Source organism: Anomaloglossus baeobatrachus, chromosome 2, assembly GCF_048569485.1.
Source record: "Anomaloglossus baeobatrachus isolate aAnoBae1 chromosome 2, aAnoBae1.hap1, whole genome shotgun sequence".
In the NCBI taxonomy this organism is placed as follows: Eukaryota; Metazoa; Chordata; class Amphibia; order Anura; family Aromobatidae; genus Anomaloglossus; species Anomaloglossus baeobatrachus.
The window spans coordinates 795,343,555-795,367,754 of NC_134354.1; the positions used below are offsets into that span (position 1 = coordinate 795,343,555).

Genomic DNA, 24,200 nt, shown 5'->3' on the forward strand with positions numbered 1-24,200 from the left:
AAAGCATTGTCCTCCTTCCCATCCTTACCCCACTGATAGCAGCATTGTACTCCTTCCCATCCTTACCCCACTAATGACAGCATTGTCCTCCTTCCCATCCTTACCCCACTGATGACAGCATTGTCCTCCTTCCCATCCTTACCCCACTGATGACAGCATTGTCCTCCTTCCCATCCTTACCCCACTGATGGCACCATTGTCCTCCTTCCTATGCTTACCCTACTGACAGCAGCATTGTCCTTCTTCCCATCCTTACCCCACTGATGAAAGCATTGCCCTCCTTCCCATCCTTACCCCACTGATAGCAGCATTGTCCTCCTTCCCATCCTTACCCCACTGATGGCAGCATTGTCTTCCTTCCTATGCTTACCCCACTGATGGCACCATTGTCCTCCTTCCTATGCTTACCCTACTGACAGCAGCATTGTCCTCCTTCCCATCCTTACCCCACTGATGAAAGCATTGTCTTCCTTCCCATCCTTACCCCACTGATAGCAGCATTGTCCTCCTTCCCATCCTTACCCCACTAATGACAGCATTGTCCTCCTTCCCATCCTTACCCCACTGATGACAGCATTGTCCTCCTTCCCATCCTTACCCCACTGATGACAGCATTGTCCTCCTTCCCATCCTTACCCCACTGATGGCACCATTGTCCTCCTTCCTATGCTTACCCTACTGACAGCAGCATTGTCCTCCTTCCCATCTTAGGAGGACAGTTATTATTCTCACAAGAAATTCATTATATATAAAGAAGATATTTTGTGTATTTGCATAAAAGTCAGATAATAGCAAAGTAAAACATAGTTTATTTATATTTTTATTATTGCATTTATAAAACTTGCTGGACTAATCCAAGCCTGGGTGACATGGCCGCCTTTATAACAGACGTCCCCGGCTCGCCTACATTCCCAAATATCAAATCGCCCCTTGATGTGCTGGATCCTCTTAGCCGGTGTCTTACAATCGTTATGTGCTGTAGTACTGTGACTGCGAGGAGCTGCGATCCCCAAATCAATCTAGAATGAAGGTCGCATTGATCCGTTGTTGCTATTGTGAGTCATTGGGGTTGATTTTTAGTGGTCCTACAATCATATTATGACCGACCTTCCCCCAGGTCTTTTCATTTTCGTTTTACCTTTTGCCTTTTATCCACCTTAGTGTCTATTATGGGGAACAGATTGGTTTTGTTCTAGTAACCATTGGCATCTCTGCTACAAGCCACTGTCTGGAACATCCTCTGGATATCATTGAACTTATCGATATCCATCAACAGGTCCAATCACGCCAACAGTGTTGACACCATGAGGTCTTCTTCTCTTCATCTCCTCTTCCACCTTTTGAGAAGTCCATTCTTTATCTCAGTCATCCTGAAGCCGTAAATAAAGGGGTTGACTATAGCCGGGAAGAGAATGTTTAGGGCGCTGGACATGTGCTGAAAGTCATATGAGATGGAGGATGCAGATCTGTATAAGAGCGAAGAAATTATTCCAGATGAATAAAGAAGAACGACCACAGCCAGGTGTGTGCCACAAGTGTGCAGAGCCTTGTGCCGAGCGCTGCCCACCACAATCTTCATCGCTGTATATAGGACTTTCAGGTAAGACACTGAAATAATGGTAATGTCTGTGACACTGACCACCAGCCTTGCCTGCAGCCCCACATTCTGCACCTTGGAGATGTCTCCACATGCCAGGTTGAGGAGCAGCATGCTTTCACAGAAGAAGTGAAGGATCACGTTGGATCTACAGTAGTGGAGTCTGGAGGCCAAGACAACGATGAGAACAGATATCACACTGTTCCGAACAATGGATGACGGAAAGCTGCAGAAGGAAGCGTTTACTCATGATCTCGTGGTAGTGAAGGGTTTTACATATGGCCACAAATCTATCCAGCGCCATGAGTAACATGATGACGGACTCAACCAAAAGCAGGAGTGTATGGTGAACATCTGCATCAGGCAGCCGGTCAGGGAAATCTCCATAAAGCCAAAGAAGCAGAAGAGCATCTTAGGGATGATGGCTGTAATGTAGGCGATAGAGCTTGTAAGGAGGGAGAGGATGAGGACATACATGGGAGTGTGGAGGCTCGGATCTACAAAAATCTGGAGGATGATGGGGGAATTGCTCATGAGGATCAATATGTATACAATAAGGAAAGGAACCGACAAAACCTCCCGATGCTGCAACATTCCCGGGAAGCTGAAGAGAACAAACTCCGTGTGAGAGAAGCCGGACGTTTGGTTTGGAAGTGACATCTCCATGATGGGTCACATTCCACTTCTGGAGAATGTTATTCTAGAGGCAAAAAAACACAACATCAGACAAAAGATGGAAACTGATAAATCTAGAAGGCATCATGGTTACTTGTCTTCTTATTACTTACATCTTATACTCCAGTCACATCCAGAGCTGCATTTATAACTCTGGTAAACGCCATTGTGTAAAGACACTGTGTGCTGGATTATCAGGCAGTGGCTATTCTGACCAGCTCATCATTTTCTGAAGATCTAAAGACAGATTGTTCATAGATTTTATGGACTGAAGAGATGAGATGACTCCTGACGGAGCAGATGGATGGACCGGGGCTAGATAAGTACTGGGCACAGACCTGCACTTCCCCTGAGACGCCAGCGAGATGGAGGTCGGGTCCTCCAGGATACCCTGATTGTTCTGATTGTTCTATATGACAAGGATCCAGAGTCAGAGTCTCCACATCTAGGGCCCAGGAACGGCTTTAAAGATGGAGACTAATGACCCGGCCCCGTCCTCACTGCACCTGAACCTGAAGGGAACTTGTGGCCCTCCCTACAGGGAGATCTCCAGTGAAAGAGAACAGTCCCCTGTCTGAGCAGTGTCTGCGGCTGGAAGAAGCAGACGGACTCCATGGATGGAGGTTATGGCAGTAATATAGAAGAAGGGCGGCCATATTACTATATACAGTGGGGGAAGAAAAAGTCATTGTTCAGCCCCCAATTCTGCAAGTTCTCGCCCTTAAAGAGATGAGATTTGCCTGTAATTGACATCAGAGGTGACCACAACTATGAGAGACAAAAGGAGAAAACAAATCCAGAAAATCACTGCGTCTGATTTGGAAGATTTTTTTTGCAAATTCTGGTGGAAAATAAGTATTTGGTCAAAACAAAAGTTCATCTCAATATTTATCTCCATATCCTTTTGTTGGCAATGAGAGAGGTGAAACGTTTTCTATAAGGCTGCTTTCACACATCCGGTTTTTGCTGAGCGGCACAATACGGCGCTTTGCAGAAAAAAACGCAACCGTTTGCCGCCGGTTGCTTTTTTTCCCGCATAGACTTACATTAGCGCCATATTGTGCCGCATGGCCTTGCGCTGCGTCTGGTTTTTGTCGGATGCGGCATATTTAGCCCCTGCGCCGGGCGGATGGAACGTTGCCTGGCACTTTTTTTGTGCGTCGAAAAAAACGCATTTTGTTTCTGGTGTTCTTCGACAGCTCTTTGGACTCACTCCACCATACACCATGTTGCAAATTATTATGCATATTGAATGTAAGTGTCCTAGCGATTAATAATGAAGCTCATTGATAGTTTTGTGTCTCAGGGTCTTTGGGTCACTGAACTCAATCTCAGATACCGGTGATAATTAGTTTGCCAGGTCAGTCCAATAAAACGAAAACTGGATGTTCCACAATATTAAGCAGCCACAGTTTTCAAGTGACAAGGGAAAAAAAAGGATCTCTCTGCTGCTGAAAAGCATCAAATAGTGCAATGCCTTGGACAAGGGATGAAAACATTAGATATTTCAGGAAAACTTAAGCGTGATCATCGTACTGAAGAGATTTGTGGCTGATTCTGAGCACATACGTGTTCGTGCTGATAAAGGCAGAATGAGGAAGGTTTCTGCCAGGCGAGTCCATCAGATTAAGAGAGCAGCTGCTAAAAAGCCATTACATACCAGCAAACAGATATTTGAAGCTGCTGGTGCCTCTGGAGTCCCTCGAACCTCAAGGTGTAGGATCCTTCAAAGGCTTGCTGTGGTGCATAAACCTACTATTCGGCCACCCCTCACCAGTGCTCACAAGCAGAAACGGTTGCAGTGGGCCAGACATACATGAAGACTAATTTTCAAACAGTCTTGTTTACTGATGAGTGTGGAGCAACCCTGGATGGTCCAGATGAATGGAGTAGAGGATGGTTGGTGGATGACCACCATGTCCCAACATGGCTGCGACGTCAGCAAGGAGGTGGAGGAGTCATGTTTTGGGCCAGAATCATGGGGAGACATCTGGTAGACCCCTTTATGGTTCCTGAAGGTGTGAAAATGACATCTGCAAAGTATATAGAGTTTCTAACTGACAACTTTCTTCCATGGTACAAAAAGCAGAAATGTGCCTTCAGGAGCAAAATCACCTTCATGCATGACAATGCACCATCTCATGCTGCAAAGAATACCTCTGTGTCATTGGCTGCTATGGGCATAAAAGGAGATAAACTCATGGTGTGTCCACCATCTTCCCGTGACCTCAACCCTATAGAGAACCTTTGGAGTAATATCAAGCAAAAGATCTATGAGGGCAATTACAGGCCTCTCTCATCTTTATAAGTGGGAGAATTTACACAATTGGTGGCTAACTAAATACTTTTTTTCCCACTGTACTTTACTATATCCCACTGAGGAGAAGGGCGGCCATATTACTATATCAAACTGAGGGGAAGGGCGGCCATATTACTATATAGTTACCTACTATCTCTGCACATAGTGTTCCCTAGGGTGCCCATATAAGTCAGAAAAAAGCTTTGATATCTATTCATAATAGACTGTATTTGTATTGTGTAATTTGATAAAGGACTACTAGGTGGCAAGGCGATCCAGCTGCTGCTTTTCTGACACCTCTAAGTAGTAAGGGGTTAGTAAAAGGAGAGGGAAAGAGTATAAATAGGGCAGGATGTAGAAAGCAGACAAGAGTCCCCAGTAGGAGAAAGAAAGAAGAAGCCCAAACTTTGAGATCCTAAGGGTCAACCCTATGACACCGGGCATGCGGGGTCCTGCACATTAGAGGACTGTTGTAACTGCGTTCAGAGAAGAGGGGTTTAGTCTGATCGGTCGGGGTGGCGGCCGTCTTTCCTGGATTGAAAACCCAACAAATTTCCTTGTGAGACTCAAGGTCAGTGGGCTCTTTAAGGAGAAGAATAGGTCCTGGCCAGAAGCACGAGTGGAGGAGTGCTGTCGCAATGAGCCCCTTCAATAGCATGACCTAAATCCCTGTGGGTGGGACGGAGAAGCTAAAGAACTTTTTGAATTGGCTAGTGCAGTGTGACGTCAGACAGGAGAATGAGGGGCCTAGTAGTATCCAAAGGAGCTCGGGTGCCAAGAAATCGGTTGGACGGTAAATTTAACTATGGAACGGAGACTGGAGGGAACCCTGTTGAAGTCAGAAGCAGTGTCTGCGTTATGCGAATTGAAAATATCCATGTAGTGAATGCAAGTAAAGTGCCGCTGGTTATAAGAAGTGCATCTGTGTCTGATTCATTGTCTCAATGGAAGAATGGACTGTGGCGAAAGCATCCCTGCAGTGGAGTGGCAACTGGAACACGAGAGGTTACTGATCGGCTGCGCTGTGGCTTGGCAGCCCCTGCTTACATGACTACTACTGCCGCCCCGAGCCGCTGCCCTGCACCCTTCCAGCACCCTTTCACTTTATGAAGTGAAAACAGACTAAGTCTGGCCTAAATAATGCCGCCAAAAATACCTACACTGGATATAAAAAGTTTGCATACCCCCCGTATAATGCCAGGTTTCTGTCTTGTAAGTAATCCTACAAGAAGAAGAATTGCATAACTTTTTCTACCTTGAAGATCCTAAGGACCGAGCCACTCTGACTGTTAATGTCTGAGCTTCATATTTCACTTCTGACCAGTGTCACTTTGTGATATAATAAATGGAAAGTTTCCATGGAATCTGAGTTTGTTTTTTTTTCGTGGCATATTGCACTTCATGATAATGGTAAATTTTGATTGATATTATTTGCGTTTATTAATAGAAAATATCAAAAATGTTGCAAAAAAAATAGCAAATTTAACATTTTTCAAACTTTTAATTTTTATATCCTTAATCTGGTTTAAGGATATAAAAATTAAACGTTTGAAAGTTAGTTAGAGTTATGTCACACAAAATAGTTATTAAATAAGATTTCCCACACATCTTTTATCATAAGAATTTTTTAAACTTTTTTTTTGTTAGGAAGTTAGAAGGGTTCAAAGTTTATCAGTAGGTTTATAGGATATGTAAAAAAGAAATCGAGCTGGAAAAATTAGCTACTGAAACAGAAATCACCAAAGACACTAAAATTAATCCCCCAAATTTTTATCAATACATTAATGCTAAAAAGAAAAAAAAGGATGGTATCGGACCCATAAAAGATTATAACAGGAATTATCCTGAACAAAGAAAAGTCTGAGACATTAAACAGGCACTTTTCATCGGTTTTCACCAAGGAACTAACTGTTCCAAGGATCATTCAGCAAGGCAAAAATCAAAGTCCCCCTGATATAACTAATTTAACATAAGAAGTACACCTGTGACTGAGTAAATTAAACATTGACAAATCCCCCGACCCAGATGACATTCATCCACGGATATTGAGGAAATTGAGCTCAGTTTTTGACAGACCATTGTATCTTATAGTAGACTCTCTTGAAACAGGGCTGACACCTCAGAATTGGAGGAGGCTGATGTGGTACCGATACTTAAGAAAGGTAAGAGGGTGGATCTAGGCAACTACCAGCCAGTAAGTCTGACATCAGTAGTGTGCAAAGTTTTTGAGGGCATTCTAAGAGATGACATGCAACGATATATTAGAGAGAATAATTTAATAACTGACAGACAGCATGGATTCATGAAACATAAGTCGTGTCTAACCAACATGTTGGGTTTCTATGAGGGGGTAAGTGCAAACCTGGATATTGGTAATGCAGCTGATGTGATTTATTTGGACTTTGCAAAGGCATTTGATCCTGTACCACACAATAGCCTTATCCTAAAGCTCCAGAAGCTGGGACCAGGGGAAATTACACTACAGTTCGAAAGTTTGTTCTCACCCAGACAATTGTGTCTTTTCCATGAAAAATCATGAAAAATGAATAGAGAATATCGTCCAGACAGTGACGAGGTTAGAAATAATCATTTTTCACTTGAAATAATAATTTTCTCCTCACACTTGGCTTTCGGCACAGATCGCTCCTTTGCACAATTCCAGCTTTGCAGAGCTTTGGCATTCTAGCTTGTAATTTGCGGGGGTAATCTGGAGATATTTCGCCCCATGCTTCCCCCCTCCACAAGTTGGATTGGTTGATGGGCAATTTTTGGCACCATACGGTCACGCTGCTCCTACAACAGCTCTATAGGGTTGAGATCTGGGGACTGGGCCCCTCCATTACAGATAGATACCAGCTGCCGGCTTCTTCCCTAAATAGTTCATGCATAATTTGGAGGTGGCTTTGGGTCATTGTCCTGTTGTAGGATGAAACTGGCTCCAATCAAGCGCTGTCCACAGGGTATGGCATGGCGTTGTAAAATGGAGTGCTAGCCTTCCTTATTTAATATCCCTTTTTGCCTTGTAGAAATCTCCCACTTTATCAGCACCAAAGCAACCCCAGACCATCACATTACCTCCATCATGCTTGACAGATGGCGTCAGGCAGTCTTCCAGCATCTTTTCAGTTGTTCTGCCTCTCACAAATGTTCTTCTGTGTGATCCAAACACCTCAAACTTCGATTTGTCTGTCCATAACACTTTTCTCCAATCTTCCTCTGTCCAATATCTGTGTTCTTTTGCCCATTTTATTCTTTTCCTTTTATTAGCCAGTCTCAGATATGGCTTTTTCTTTGCCTCTCTGCCCTGAAGGCCGGCATCCCGGAGTCGCCTCTTCACTGTAGACTGTGACACTGGCGTTTTGCGGGTACTATGTAATGAAGCTGCTAGTTGAGGACCTGTGCGGTGTCGATTTCTCACACTAGAGACTGTAATGTACTTGTCTTGTTGCTCAGTTGTGCAGCGCGGCCCCCACTTCTCTCTACTCTGGTTACAGCCTGTTTGTGCTCTCCTCTGAAGGGAGTAGTACACTCCATTGTAGGAAATCTTCAATTTCTTAGCAATTTCTCGCATGGAATATCCTTCATTTCTAAGAACAAGAATAGACTGTAGAGGTTCACATGAAAGTTCTCTTTTTCTGGCCATTTTGAGAGTTTAATGGAACCAACAAATGTAATGCTCCAGATTCTCAACTAGCTCAAAAGAAGGTCAGTTTTATAGCTTCTCTAATCAGCAAAACTGTTTTCAGCTGTGCTAATGTGGCGCCCTGGACAAGCCAGGGGCCACTGAGCACAACACCCACACACCCCACACTCCCGGTCAGGCACACCGAAGTCAGACACAAAACCCTTGTTGCCTTCCTCCAGGGGCTGATGTTCACACCAGGGGGGTGGGCCAGGCGGTTGGCCCCGCCCACCGAGGAGTTCACAGTCCTGGAGGCGGGAAAAGTAAACAGTTTAGCTTTGGAGGTGAAAGTGAGAGGAAGGAAAGTGGTAGTGGAGCAACTAGCTGACAGCGTCCGGGTGTGTGGCCCGGGCGGTACAGCAAGGTTGGCAGACGGTGGTGACCGTCTGCAGGAGTGGCCTATCGGAGTCTACCGTAAGGACCGTGGACGGGCGGTGGCCCAGCAGTACCGGACCGGTACGCAAAGAGAAGCCAGCACCATCTGGCAGGGGCTTACGGACCCCGGCAAGGCTAGGAGTCGCCGTGAATTTGCCGAATTCGTTAGTGAAGGGAACCTCCTGGGTTTCCCAGCAGCCAAGTCCCGACAGAAGGCAACAGTCCAACCAAGAGAGGGAGACACCGCCACCGCCAAGGCAACCGTTTCCCAGGGCCAGAGCCTGCGGGCAAAAGGGGCTCCTCCAGCCCATATCCAAGCTGGGGAGCGGGTTACCGGTGGGAACCCATTGGAACCATGTACCGTACATAGGTGCAGGGAAAGGCAGTCACCACCAACCTGCCGGGAGAAACAACACCGCAGCCGTCTGTGGGACCCGTCCATCAAGCCGTGTGTTTTACCGAGAACTGTGTCCTCATCATTGGCTGAGTGAGTACCACCATGTCGTGCGGCAAAGCGCTACCCCGCGACCCTGCACCTCACCAGGCCTCGTAACCCGCCTGCCATTCATCCCTACCCCATCACCAGGCCCTGGGACAACCAACCCCCTACCCACGGAGGGGAGAACTAACAACAAAGCTGCTCCCTGTCACCGCTCCCGGGATCCCCGTCTAGAGCAGCGGTGGTGTCACCAATATCACCACAACCGTGGGTGGCGTCACGGACAATATCCAAATCCCCACAATCCAATCAATCTCCCTTTTCACTCATGGGCGAGGAACGCCGCTCGAGTCCCCGGGATCCGGCCCACCGCTTGAGCCACCACCGAGCTGCAGCAGCCGCAGCAGCAGCGGCCGGACCCGAGCAGTGGGAGAGTGTAGCGTCCCCTCCTCCGCCCGCGACAACTTGGCGTCACGAACAGGATCCTACCATTCTACTAACTGGTGGAAGTGCGCCTTGTGTGACCGCCGGAGGTGTCCGGCCGAAAAATTTGTGAAGCCGCTATTTTGGGCGCGAAGAATTCCAGCTCGAGCGTCTCCTCGAGTAGTAGAGGAGGAGCCGGAAAGAGACTAATGGGGACTGATGGCGTCTGGCCGCATTTAGCCCGCGGCAATAAAAGCAGGGACGCCAGGATCCTGTGGCCATCTTGTTCCTGGGAGAGGCCGCCAGCAAGATGTATATGCCGTCCCGTAGCACCGTAGCCCCCGCGCCTGGAACCGCGGCGTGGGTTGAGATCCGGACCGCGCAGCTCCAACAACGGCTGCAGGTCAAGATGCAGCTCCTCTTGGAGGAGTGGGAGGCCGACATGGCGGAGGTTATAGCGATCGTACGGAGACGCGAAGAGGAGGGAGCTTCGGAAGGGAGGGTGTGTGACCCACGCCACGGTACCCCTAGTGGGTCGTTCATCGCGGCTGCGGGACCCGGTCTGAACCCTCTCGCCCTGCTACCTCCCTCGCTACCCGTATCGGCTGCCGTGACCCCACCACTAGGCCCGCTACCTCCGCAACCGGTAGCGGTACCCTGCATGTCCGCCCAGGCAGATCGACCTGTAGCCGGAGCACGAGACCGACCGGAAGTGCTGCCCTGGAAAGTCCAGAAGCCCGAGCCAGAGGCATTTACAGAGACTTCCCCCGAGCCGGAGCAGACAGGCCGCTCCGTGCAGAAGGCCCAACGGAAGAAAACCCCTGTGCCCATCCCCCACACCTCGGCTGAGGTTGCGCCGGGTTGCAGCTGCAAAGCAGCACCCCAGGCCAAGTCACCGCGGGACCTTCCACCCAGATCGCCAGTGGTGGGTAGTGTCCGGAAGGTCTCGCGGGGCCCGACCCGTGCGCCGGAGCTCGCAGGAGCACCGTATTGGGACAGGGAGCCGACACCGCTGGGACCGGAGATTGCGGAAAGGGAAAGGAAGAAGGCGGAGATGGTAGCCCGTACGATCCGGGAGAAGGAGAGCCTCCGCCAAGCGACCTTCCGTGTCCGGGGCCCCCTATATGAAGGACAGGTGAGGCGGTTTGATGTCCGCCGGGGCTATGACTTCATATATGAACCGGACCTGGAGGCCGAAGTCTTCATAGCCCGGCGGGATGTTAATGCCCACCTGCCGGAGGAGCACCCAGGCTGCAACCTGATGCCGGGCGACCTGGTGCAGTATACCCGGCACTGTGGGGAGAAGGGGTGGTTTGCGCTGGATGCCAAGCTGAGGGGCAGCCAGGAGGCCCGGGTGTCCACCGCGTCCCCTCCCCCAGCCGACACCGAAGAATCGGATTAAGGTCAGCGGTCCTCCGCCTAAAAGTTGTCCCTGTTGGGACCACCAAAGCACCGTTTAAAAGTTTTAAAATGAATGATAAGTGAAGGATCAACCGAGATGTCATCTGATTTGCTACCTGATTGTCAGCCTGCTTAGAACCGGTCGTTGCCGTCAACTGGTCCCCGTTGGGACCCCCTTTTCAAATAATGCGTAGAAACTACTACGAACAGGCCCGAGAACTAGCAGGGCAACCACAAACTTGTGGCTTGTAAATAATAATGTTGTTGTGGCTTTTACCGTTGCCGCCTCCGGAGAGGCAGATTGGAGGAAGGGCCCGCAGTAGAGCAGGCTAGGGCCCAGCCACCACCGGAACCGGTGGCGATCCTCTGGGGGTTTCAGGGGTTCCCCATGGACGTGGGTCCCCTGGAAAGGACAGAACCCGCTCGGGCAACTTGTGCAGGACTGGGGTCAAGGGGTGCTGCCTGTTGCTTAGGGGCAGCATCAGGGCCAGGTTGCTTGGGTGGGAGAGAGCAGAAGCCGTAACCGTAACGTTTAAGTAAGAGTACCTCCCGATGTGGGAAGATGTTATTTTAATTGTAATCCCTGTTTTACCGTTTTTCTATTTTTCAGTTTGTGAAAATAAAACCGGTGATGGACGGGCAGCCCGCGGACGGTCTGCATTTAACTAAGGGGGAATGTGGCGCCCTGGACAAGCCAGGGGCCACTGAGCACAACACCCACACACCCCACACTCCCGGTCAGGCACACCGAAGTCAAACACAAAACCCTTGTTGCCTTCCTCCAGGGGCTGATGTTCACACCAGGGGGGTGGGCCAGGCGGCTGGCCCCGTCCACCGAGGAGTTCACAGTCCTGGAGGCGGGAAAAGTAAACAGTTTAGCTTTGGAGGTGAAAGTGAGAAAGGAGGAAAGAAAGTGGTAGTGGAGCAACTAACTGACAGCGTCCGGGTGTGTGGCCCGGGCGGTACAGCAAGGTTGGCAGACGGTGGTGACCATCTGCAGGAGTGGCGTATCGGAGTCTACCTTAAGGACCGTGGACGAGCGGTGGCCCGGCGGTCCCGGACCGGTACGCAAAGAGAAGCCAGCACCATCTGGCAGGGGCTTACTGACCCCGGCAAGGCTAGGAGTCGCCGTGAATTTGCCAAATTCGTTAGTGAAGGTAACCTCCTGGGTTTCCCAGCAGCCAAGTCCCGACAGAAGGCAACAGTCCAACCAAGAGAGGGAGACACCGCCACCACCAAGGCAACCGTTTCCCAGGGCCAGAGCCTGCGGGCAAAAGGGGCTCCTCCAGCCCAAGCTGGGGAGCGGGTTACCGGTGGGAACCCATTGGAACCATGTACCGTACATAGGTGCAGGGAAAGGCAGTCACCACCAACCTGCCGGGAGAAACAACACCGCAGCCGTCTGTGGGACCCGTCCATCCAGCCGTGTGTTTTACCGAGAACTGTGTCCTCATTATTGGCTGAGTGAGTACCACCGTGCCGTGCGGCACAGCACTGCCCCCGCGACCCTGCACCTCGCCAGGCCCCGTAACCCGCCTGCCATCCATCCCTATCCCATCACCGGGCCCTGGGACAACCAACCCCCTACCCACGGAGGGGAGAACTAACAACAAAGCTTCTCCCTGTCACCGCTCCCGGGATCCCCGTCTAGAGCAGCGGTGGTGTCACCAATATCACCACAACCGTGGGTGGCGTCACGGACAATATCGAAATCCCCACAATCCAATCAATCTCCCTTTTCACTCACGGGCGAGGAACGCCGCTTGAGTCCCCGGGATCCGGCCCACCGCTCGAGCCACCACCGAGCAGCAGCCGCAGCAGCAGCGGCCGGACCCGAGCAGTGGGAGAGCGTAGCGTCCCCTCCTCCGCCCGCGACACTAACATACTTGCACAAGGGTTTTCAAGGGATTTCTAGACATCCATTAGCCTTCTAACACAGTTAGCAAACACAATGTACCATTAGAACACTGGAGTGGTGGTTGTTGGAAATGGGCCTCTATACACCTACATAGATATTGCATTAAAAACCAGACGTTTGCAGCGAGAATAGTCATTTACCACATAACAATGTATAGAGGGGATTTCTGTATAATTTAATGTTAGCTTCAATGAAAAAAATGTGCTTTTCTTTAAAATATAAGGAGATATCTAAGTGACCCCAAACGTTTTACCTGTAGTGTATATACCTGTGTGCTCACCTGTCTATATACTACCTACAGTGCAGACCAAAAGTTTGGACACACCTTCTCATTCAAAGAGTTTTCTTTATTTTCATGACTCTGAAAACTGTAGATTCACATTGAAGGCATCAAAACTATGCATTACCACATGTGGAATGAAATACTTAAAGTGTGAAACAACTGAAAATATGTCTTATATTCTAGGTTCTTCAGTCGCCACCTTTTGCTTTGATTACTGCTTTACACACTCCTGGCATTCTCTTGATGAGCTTCAAGAAGTAGTCACCGGAAATGGTTTTCACTTCACAGGTGCGCCCTGTCAGGTTTAATAAGTGGGATTTCTTGCCTTATAAATGGGGTTGGGACCATCAGTTGTGTTGTGCAGAAGTCTGGTGGATACACAGCTGATAGTCCTACTGAATACACTGTTAGAATTTGTATTATGGCAAGAAAAAAGCAGCTAAGTAAAGAAAAATGAGTGGCCATCATTATTTTAAGAAATGAAGGTCAGTCAGTCCGAAAAATTGGGAAAACTTTGAAAGTGTCCCCAAGTGCAGTGGCAAAAACCATAAAATGCTACAAAGAACCTAGCTCACATGAGGACTGCCCTAGGAAAGGAAGACCAAGAGTCACCTCTGCTGCGGAGGATAAGTTTATGCGAGTCACCAGCTTCAGAAATCGCAGGTTAACAGCAGCTCAGATTAGAGACCAGGTCAATGCCACACAGAGGTCTAGCAGGAGACACATCTCTAGAACAACTGTTAAGAGGAGACTTTGTGCAGCAGCCTTCATGGTAAAATAGCTGCTAGGAAACCACTGCTAAGGGCAGGCAACAAGCAGAAGAGACTTGTTTGGGCTAAAGAACACAAGGAATGGACATTAGACCTGTGGAAATCCGTGCTTTGGTCTGATGAGTCCAAATTTGAGATCTTTAGATCCAACCACCATGTCTTTGTGCAACGCAGAAAAGGTGAACTGAGTGAACTGATGGACTCTACATGCCTGGTTCCCACCGTGAAGCATGGAGGAGGAGGGGTGATGGTGTGTGTGTGGGGGGGGGGTTTGCTGATGACACTGTTGGGGATTTATTCAAAATTGAAGGCATACTGAACCAGCATGGCTACCACAGCATCTTGCCGCGGCATGCTATGCCATCCGGTTTGTGTTTAGTTGGACCATCATTTATTTTTCAACAGGACAATGACCCCAAACACACCTCCAGGCTGTGTGAGGGCTATGTGACTAAGAAGGAGAGTGATAGGGTGCTACGCCAGATGACCTGGCCTCCACAGTCACCAGACCTGAACCCAATCGAGATGGTTTGGGGTGAGCTGGACCGCAGAGTGAAGGCAAAAGGGCCAACAAGTGCTAAGCATCTCTGGGAACTCCTTCAAGACTGTTGGAAAACCATTTCCAGTGACCACCTCTAGAAGCTCATCCAGAGAATGCCAAGAGTGTGCAAAGCAGTAATCAAAGCAAAAGGCGGCTACTGAAGAACCTAGAATATAAGACAGATTTTCAGTTATTTCACACTTTTTTGTTAAGTATTTCATTCCACATGTGGTAATTCATAGTTTTGATTTCTTCAATGTGAATCTGCAATTTTCAGAGTTATGAAAATAAAGAAAACTCTTTGAATGAGAAGGTGTGTCCAAACGTTTGGTCTGTACTGTATATACCTGTGTGCTCACCTGTCTGAACACTACCTGTATATAAGTGTGCTCATCTTCTCTATACTCTTCTGTATACTACCTGCATATCTGTGTGCTCACCTGTCTGTATACTACCTCTATACCCATGTGCTCACCTGTTTATATACTATGCCTGTATACCTATGTGCTCACCTGTCTGTGTACTACATGTATATCTGTGTGCTCACCTGTCTGTGTACTACATGTATATCTGTGTGCTCACCTGTCTGTGTACTACATGTATATCTGTGTGCTCACCTGTCTGTATACTACCTATATACCTGTGTGCTCACCTGTGTCTATAGTACCTGTATACCAGTGTACTTATCTTCTGTGTACTCTTATGTATACTACCTGTATACCTGTTTGCTCACCTGTCTGTATACTACCTGCATATATCTGTGCTCATCTTCTGTATACTCTTACGTATACTACCTGCATATATGTGTGCTCACCTGTCTGTATACTACCTGTATACCAGTGTGCTCATCTTCTGTATTCTCTTACGTATACTACCTGTATAGCTGTATGCTCACCTGTCTGTATACTACCTGTATATCTGTGTACTCGTCTGTCTATATACTACCTGTATATCTGTGTGCTCATCTGTCTGTATACTACCTGTTTATCTGTGTGCTCACCTGCCTATATGCTACCTGTATATCTGTGTGCTCACCTGCCTGTACACATGTGTGTTCACCTGTCTGTATACTACCTGTATATCTGTATACTGCCTGTATATCTGTGTGCTCACCTGTCTGTATACTACCTGTATGCCTGTGTGCTCACCTGCCTGTACACATGTGTGTTCACCGGTCTGTATACTACCTATATACCTGTATGCTCACTTGTCTGTATACTACCTGTATATCTGTGTGCTCACCTGCCTATATACTACCTGTATATCTGTGTGCTCACCTGCCTGTACACATGTGTGTTCACCTGTCTGTATACTACCTGTATATCTGTATACTGCCTGTATATCTGTGTGCTCACCTGTCTGTATACTACCTGTATGCCTGTGTGCTCACCTGCCTGTACACATGTGTGTTCACTGGTCTGTATACTACCTATATACCTGTATGCTCACCTGTCTATATACTACCTGTATACCTGTGTGCTCACCTGTCTATATACTACCTGTATATCTGTGTGCTCACCTGTCTGTATACTACCTGTATGCCTGTGTGCTCACCTGTCTATATACGGTCTGTATATCTGTGTGCTCATCTGTCTGTACACATGTGTGTTCACCGGTCTGTATACTACCTATATATCTGTATGCTCATCTGTCTGTATACTACCTGTATACCTGTGTGCTCACCTGTCTGTATACTACCTGTATACCTGTGTACTCACCTGTCTGTATACTACCTGTGTGCTCACCTGTCTGTATACTACCTGTGTGCTCACCTGTCTGTATAATACCTGTATATCTGTGAGCTCACCTGTCTATATACGGCCTGTATATCTGTGTGCTCATCTGTACACATTTGTGTTCACCGGTCTGTATACTACCTATATACCTGTATGCTCACCTGCCTATATACTACCTGTATACCTGTGTGCTCACCTGCCTATATACTACCTGTATACCTGTGTGCTCACCTGCCTATATACTACCTGTATACCTGTGTGCTCACCTGCCTATATACGGCCTGTATATCTGTGTGCTCACCTGCCTGTACACATGTGTGTTCACCGGTCTGTATACTACCTATATACCTGTATGCTCACCTGTCTGTATACTACCTGTATACCTGTGTGCTCACCTGCCTATATACTACCTGTATACCTGTGTGCTCACCTGCCTGTACACATGTGTGTTCACCGGTCTGTATACTACCTATATACCTGTATGCTCACCTATTTGCTGGACACTGTTGCTCTTTGCTGCAGTCTCTGGATCCCTCAGTATTTATTGACTGCCAATACCCCAGGGACATCCCTCCTCGCTGTGCTGGAGCCTCACAGGTGTATTATTGTATATTTGCTCTATTCTGTTATCCTCTCATATTATCACCCTATAATTATTGTCTCACCTGTGCATCCTGATTAATTAGACCATGAAGCCCATGCAGGTGACCGGTGTACATCCATATTTACTACTGTAGAACACAAAGAGTGGGGAAATAGAGAACACAGACAAAATGCAGTCACTTCTCAGATCTTGTATATGCATGTCTTCTCATAGATTCTCTGTGTATCTACAGCGAGTCCCAATGCCCAGATTATTTCTATGAGCCTCGAGCATTAGACACTGATCTGGGACCGAGAAACTTAGTGTAAGTCTCAGGTTGCTAAACCCCTTAGATGCCTGGTCAATAGTGATTGTAGCATCCAGGAGGTTTGGCAGAGGGAGATTTAGTGGCACAAGAAACTAACTTTTTTTTTGTAATTTCTTAATATTTGTGAACAAGTAAAATAAAAGCTTTAATATTTTCTTTAGTTTTTACAGTTTTATTTACATAATATTTAGTCCCCCTAGTCAAGTATGCACAATATTTTTTTGGTCCAAGGGTTAGAAGGGGTACTTACAAGAATACATCGCCATAACCACCATCAGTACATTAATAGATCACTGGAACCAAGTTTTGAGTATTTGAAGAGGACTTGCAAAGTTTCTGGGAAAGTAAATTCAGTGTGAACTCACACTAAAGTTTTGAGGATTTTTAAGTTTTAACAGCTATGAAGCAAGTTATATATTGCTACATGTGTAAAAGATCAGAATCACTGTCAGCGCAGAAGTGTGTCATCAAAATCATCATCAGTAACTGAATGCAGCACCAGAACCACTGTCAGTACATGCATGCAGAACTACAGTATAGCCACATTCAGTACATAAATTTAGCACCAGAACCACATTAGTACATAAATGCAGTGTCAGAACCACCATCAGTACATGAATGCAGTGCCATAACACAGTCATTACAAGAATGCATTGACAGAACCACCGTGAGCATATGACTGCAGCTCCTGAATCACCATCAATATATAAATACTGCACCAAAAACACTATCAATACAGAAATGCAGCATTAGATCCACCATCAGTACATGAATACTGCACCAAAACCTTCATCAGTACATTAATGCAGTATCAGAATCACCATCAGCACATGAATGTAGCTCCAGAACCAATATCGATACATGAATACAGCACCAGAACCACTATTAGCTATATGGGGGCTAATACTGTATATAGGAGACTATGTGGTGCTTATATTGTATATAGGAGTCTATGTGTGGCTTATACTTTATATAGGACACTATGTCGGAGCCTCTACTGTATATAGGAGACTATGTGGGGCAAATATTGTATATAAGAGGCTATGTGTGACTCACACTGTATATACAGTCATATGAAAAGGTTTGCGCACCCCTATTAATGTTACCCTTTTTTCTTTATAACAATTTGGGTTTTGCAACAGCTATTTCAGTTTCATATATCTAATAACTGATGGACTGAGTAATATTTCTGGATTGAAATGAGGTTTATTGTACTAACAGAAAATGTGCAATCCGCATTTAAACAAAATTGACCGGTGCAAAAGTATGGGCACCTCAACATAAAAGTGACATTAATATTTTGTAGATCCTCCTTTTGCAGTAATCCCAGCCTCTAGTCGCTTCCTGTAGCTTTTAATGAGTTCCTGGATCCTGGATGAAGGTAGATTTGACCATTCCTGGTTACAAAACAATTCCAGTTCAGTTAAGTTTGATGGTCGCCGAGCATGGACAGCCGCTTCACATCATCCCACAGATTTTCAATGATATTCAGGTCTGGGGACTGGGATGGCCATTCCAGAACATTGTAATTGTTCCTCTGCATGAGGGCCTGAGTAGATTTGGAGCGGTGTTTTGGATCATTGTCTTGCTGAAATATCCATTCCCTGCGTAACTTCAACTTCGTCACTGATTCTTGCACATTATTGTCAAGAATCTGCTGATACTGAGTTGAATCTATGCAACCCTCAACTTTAACAAGATTCCCGGTGCCGGGATTGGCCACACAGCCTCAAAGCATGATGGAACCTCCACCAAATTTTACTGTGGGTAGCAAGTGCTTTTCTTGGAATGCCGTGTTTTTTTGCCTCCATGCATAACGCCTTTTTGTATGACCAAACAACTCAATCTTTGTTTCATCAGTCCACAGGACCTTCTTCCAAAATGTAACTGGCTTGTCCAAATGTGCTTTACCTCAGGCGACTCTGTTTGTGGCGTGCTTGCAGAAACGGCTTCTTTCCATCACTCTCCCATACAGCTTCTCCTTGTGCAACGTGCGCTGTATTGTTGACCGATGCACATTGACACCATCTGCAGCAAGATGATGCTGCAGGTCTTTGGAGGTGGTCTGTGGATTGTCCTTGACTGTTCTCACCATTCTTCTTCTCTGCCTTTCTGATATTTTTCTTGGCCTGCCACTTCTGGGCTTAACAAGAACTGTACCTGTGTTCTTCCATTTCCTTACTATGTTCCTCACAGTGGAAACTGACAATTTAAATCTCTGAGACAACTTTTTGTACCTTCCCCTGAACAACTATGATGAATAATCTTTGTTTTCAGATCATTTGAGAGTTGTTTTGAGGAGCCCATGATGCCACTCTTCATAGGAGATTCAAATAGGAGAACAACTTGCAAGTGGCCACCTTAAATACCTTTTCTCATGATTGGATACACCTGCCTATGAAGTTAAAAGCTCAATGAGGTTAATAAACCAATTTAGTGCTTTAGTAAGTCAGTAAAAAGTAGTTAGAAGTGTTCAAATCAAGAAATTGATAAGGGTGCCCATACTTTTGCACCAGTCAAATTTAAATGCGGATTGCACATTTTCTGTTAGTACAATAAACCTTATTTCAATCCAGAAATATTCCTCAGTCCATCAGTTATTAGATATATGAAACTGAAATAGCAAAAACCCAAATTGTTATAAAGAAAAAAGGTTAACATTAATAGGGGTGCCCAAACTTTTTCATATGACTGTATGAGGCTATGTGGAGGCTCATACTGTATATATGGGGCTCATACTGTGTATAAAAGACTATGTGGGGCTCATACTGTATATAGGAAGCCTTGTGGGAGCTCATACTGTATATAGAGGGGCTATGTGTGGTTCATACTTTATATAGGAGGCTACACTACAGTTCAAAAGTTTAGGGTCACTTAGATATTTCCTTTTTTTTAAAGAAAAGCACTTTTTTTTTCAATGAAGCGAACATTAAATTAATCAGAAATCCCCTCTATACATTATGTGGTAAATGACTATTCTCGCTGGCGCTGCAAATGTCTGGTTTTGAATGCAATATCTACATAGGTGTATAGAGGCCCATTTCCAACAACCACCACTCCAGTGTTCTAATGGTACATTGTGTTTGCTGTGTTAGAAGGCTAATGGATGTTTAGAAATCCATTGAAAACCCTTGTGCAAGTATGTTAGCACAGCTGAAAACAGTTTTGCTGATTGGAGAAGCTATAAAACTGACCTTCCTTTGAGCTAGTTGAGAATCTGGAGCATTACATTTGTTGGTTCCATTAAACTCTCAAAATGGCCAGAAAAAGAGAACTTTCATGTGAAACTTGACAGTCTATTCTTGTTCTTAGAAATGAAGAATATACCATGCGAGAAATTGCCAAGAAATTGAAGATTTCCTACAACGGTGTGTACTACTCCCTTCAGAGGAGAGCACAAACAGGCTGTAACCAGAGTAGAGAGAAGTGGGAGGCCGCGCTGCACAACTGAGGAGAGCACAAACAGGCTGTAACCAGAGTAGAGAGAAGTGGGGGCCGCGCTGCACAACTGAGGAGAGCACAAACAGGCTGTAACCAGAGTAGAGAGAAGTGGAGGCCGCGCCGCACAACTGAGGAGAGCACAAACAGGCTGTAACCAGAGTAGAGAGTAGTGGAGGCCGCACTGCACAACTGAGGAGAGCACAAACAGGCTGTAACCAGAGTAGAGAGAAGTGGAGGCCGCGCTGTACAACTGAGCAACAAGACAAGCACATTACAGTCTCTAGTGTGAGAAATCCATGTCTCACAGGTCCTCAACTGCAGCTTCATTACATAGCACCCGCAAAACACCAGTGTCACCGTCTACAGTGAAGAGGCGACTCCGGGATGCCGGCCTTCAGGACAGAGGGGCAAAGAAAAAGCCAAATCTGAGACTGGCTAATAACAAAAAAAGATTAATATGGGAAAAAGAACAGACATTGGACAGAGGAAGAACGGAAAAAAGTGTTATGGACAGACGAATCGAAGCTTGAAGTGTTTGGATCACACAGAAGAACATTTGTGAGAGGCAGAACTACTTAAAAGATGCTGGAAGACTGCCTGATGCCATCTGTCAAGCATGGTGGAGATACTGTGAAGGTCTGGGGTTGGTGCTGGTAAAGTGGGAGATTTGTACAAGGTAAAAGGGATATTGAATAATGAAGGCTATCACTCCATTTTACAACGCCATGCCATACCCTGTGGACAGCGCTTGATTGGAGCAAATTTCATCCTACAACAGGACAATGACCCAAAGCCACCTCCAAATTATGCATGGACTATTTAGGGAAGAAGCAGCAGCTGGTATCTATCTGTAATGGAGGGGCAGCCCAGTCACCAGATCTCAACCCTATAGAGCTGTTGTGGGAGCAGCGTGACCGTATGGTACCAAAAAGTGCCCATCACCAATCCAACTTGTGGGGGGGGGAAGCATGGGGCGAAATATCTCCAGATCACCTCCGCAAATTAGCAGCTCGAATGCCAAAGCTCTGCAAAGCTGGAATTGTGTAAAGAGCATTCTGTGCCGAAAGCCAAGTGTGAAGAGGACATTATTATTTCACGTAAAACTCAATATTTCTGACCTCGTCACTGTCTGGACGATATTTTCTATTCATTATGCAGCTCATCTGATAAATACAAGGAGGATTATACATGGAAAAGACAAAATTGTGTGGTGAGAACAAACTTTTCAACTGTAGTGTGTGTGTGGCTCATACTGTGTATAGGGGACTATGTGGGGGCTCATACTGTGTATATATGGTGAAAATATAAAAAGTATCCAGCTCACCTGTATCCCGGTGGAAGTGGCCCTCACAGGAAGGTGCAGGACAAGAACATGCGTCGGCCACTATCAGAAAGGAAGCAGAGATCGGCATCGAGCATCAAAGTCCAACAGAAATGGGTCATAAAATCAACATGTTTATTGAAGATCCATTGAAGTCGGGTAAATATGAAGACCATAGTGGCAGACAAGGACGCGTTTCGGACTGGTGGTCCTTATTCATAGTCTGCACTGTGTCTCAGAGACTAAGCATATATAAAATGAACAGGAGATGGTGAGCGAGATCTCAGGTGACAGAAGCAGCGCAGGGGGCAATAAACACATAGCAAATCAGTTTAAATATTCACACCCCTAGTTTCCCGGTGTCTATAAGGAAAATCGCCCGCACTTCTCTTTGATGTAATATTTATATTATATCGCCATCTCGTTTAGGTAAAAAAACTCTTTCAATGGCATTAACCCTAAAGCTGCTGAAGTCTCCCTTATGTATGAGACGCACCTGACAAACTAAGAGTGGTGTTATTAAGATCATCACAGAGGTCTTCAGACATTCGTTTCCTTAAGGTGCGTGTTGTGCGTCCTATGTACAGGATGTTACGGGTGGTACACGGGAGAACAGCATACTGTATAGAAGGATACTTCCACAATCAATAAAGGATGTTATTTGTTTTTTTGTGATATCAGATATGGTGTTTTGTCTATTGAGCTCATAAGGGCAAAGTCCACAGAATTTTTCATTTATGGGTTCCTGTAGTCGGCACCGAAGTATTGGTAATATTATTGTCTTATGGTCAATAGGAGAGATGATTACAGGATCCCAAAAATCCGGAGAAAAATTGTGTGGACTTTGCCCCTATATGATCAAAACGCGAAGAACCATATGTGATATCACAAAATACAATCTGATATAACATCCGGCATAACCTTCTATACAGTATGCTGTTCTCCCGTGTACCACCCGTAATAATCTGTACATAGGACGCACAACACGCACCTTACAGAAACGAATGTCTGAAGACCTGTGTGATGTTCTTATTAAAAACACCACTCCTAGTTTGTCAGGTGCGTCTCATGCATAAGGGAGACCTCAGCAGCTTTAGGGTTAATGCCATTGAGTTTTTTTTTCTTAAATGAGGTGACTATACAATACAAATATTACATCAGAGAGAAGTGCGGGGGATTTTCCTTATAGATTCCGGTACACCAGGGCTATGTGTTTATGGATTGATGAGACCTCTGCCCCCTGCGCTCACGCTCTGTCACCTGAGTTCTCGCTCATCATCTCCTGTTTGATTACATTTATTCTTAAGGCTGCTTTACATGGTATGACCGATTGTGCAATTTCACAATCGATCGTACCCGCCCCCGTCCTTTTTGCGTCACGGGCAAATTGCTGCCCGTGTCGCACAAAGTCAGTAACCCCCGTCACACGTATTTACCTCTAGTGCGACATCGCTGTGGGAGGCGAACGTCCACTTCCTGGAGTGGGAGGGACGTTCGGCATCACAGTGATGTCACACGGCCGCCGGCCAATGGAAGCGGAGGGGCGGAGATGAGCGGGACGTAAACATCCCGCCCACCTCCTTCCTTCACATAGCCAGCGGGTGCCGCGTGACGCAGGTGAGCTGCTCATCGTTCCCGTGGTGTCACACGGAGCGGCGTGTGCTACCCCGGAAACGATGAACAACTAAATTAAACGATATTATGGAACCTAGCGAGCAGTACACGACTCACGATTTGTGAGCGATACTGCGTCGCTAGGAGGTGTCACACAGGCCGGCATCGCAAGCGATGCCGGATGTGCGTCACAAAAACCGTGACCCCGACGATCTATCGCACGATAGATTGTCTGGTGTAAAGCAGCCTTTCTGAGACACGGTGCAGACTATGAATAAGGACCACCAGTCCGAAACGCGTCCTTGTCTGCCACTATGTTCTTTGTATTTATCCGATTTTAATGGATCTTCAATAAGGACATTTATTTCATGAAACCTTTCTCTTGGACATTGATGATGAATGCTGACCTCTGCTTCCCTTTCATTTGCTGTATATATGGGGCTATGCGGGGGCTCATACTTTATTTAGCAGGCTATGTGGGGCTCATAATATATATATCGTCGGGCTATGTGGGGGCTCATAATGTATATCGTCGGGCTATGTGGGGGCTCATACTGTATATAGGAGGTTATGTTGGGGCTCATCCTGTATAAAGGAATCTATGTGGTGGCTCATACTGTATATAGGGGCTATGTGGGGACTCATACTGTGTATAGGAGGCTATGTTAGAGCTCATGCTGTATAAAGGAGGTTATGTGGTGGCTCATACTGTATATAGGGGCTATGTGGTGGCTTATACTGTATATGGGGGCTATGTGGGGCTTATACTGTATA

At 46.4% G+C, this 24,200-nt stretch overlaps 1 pseudogene; it reads right to left on the bottom strand.

Annotated features, from left to right (window-relative positions):
• Positions 1-1,321: 1,321 nt before the first annotated feature.
• On the bottom strand, positions 1,322-2,263 carry LOC142290106 (olfactory receptor 52K1-like; annotated as a pseudogene).
• Positions 2,264-24,200: the final 21,937 nt, after the last annotated feature.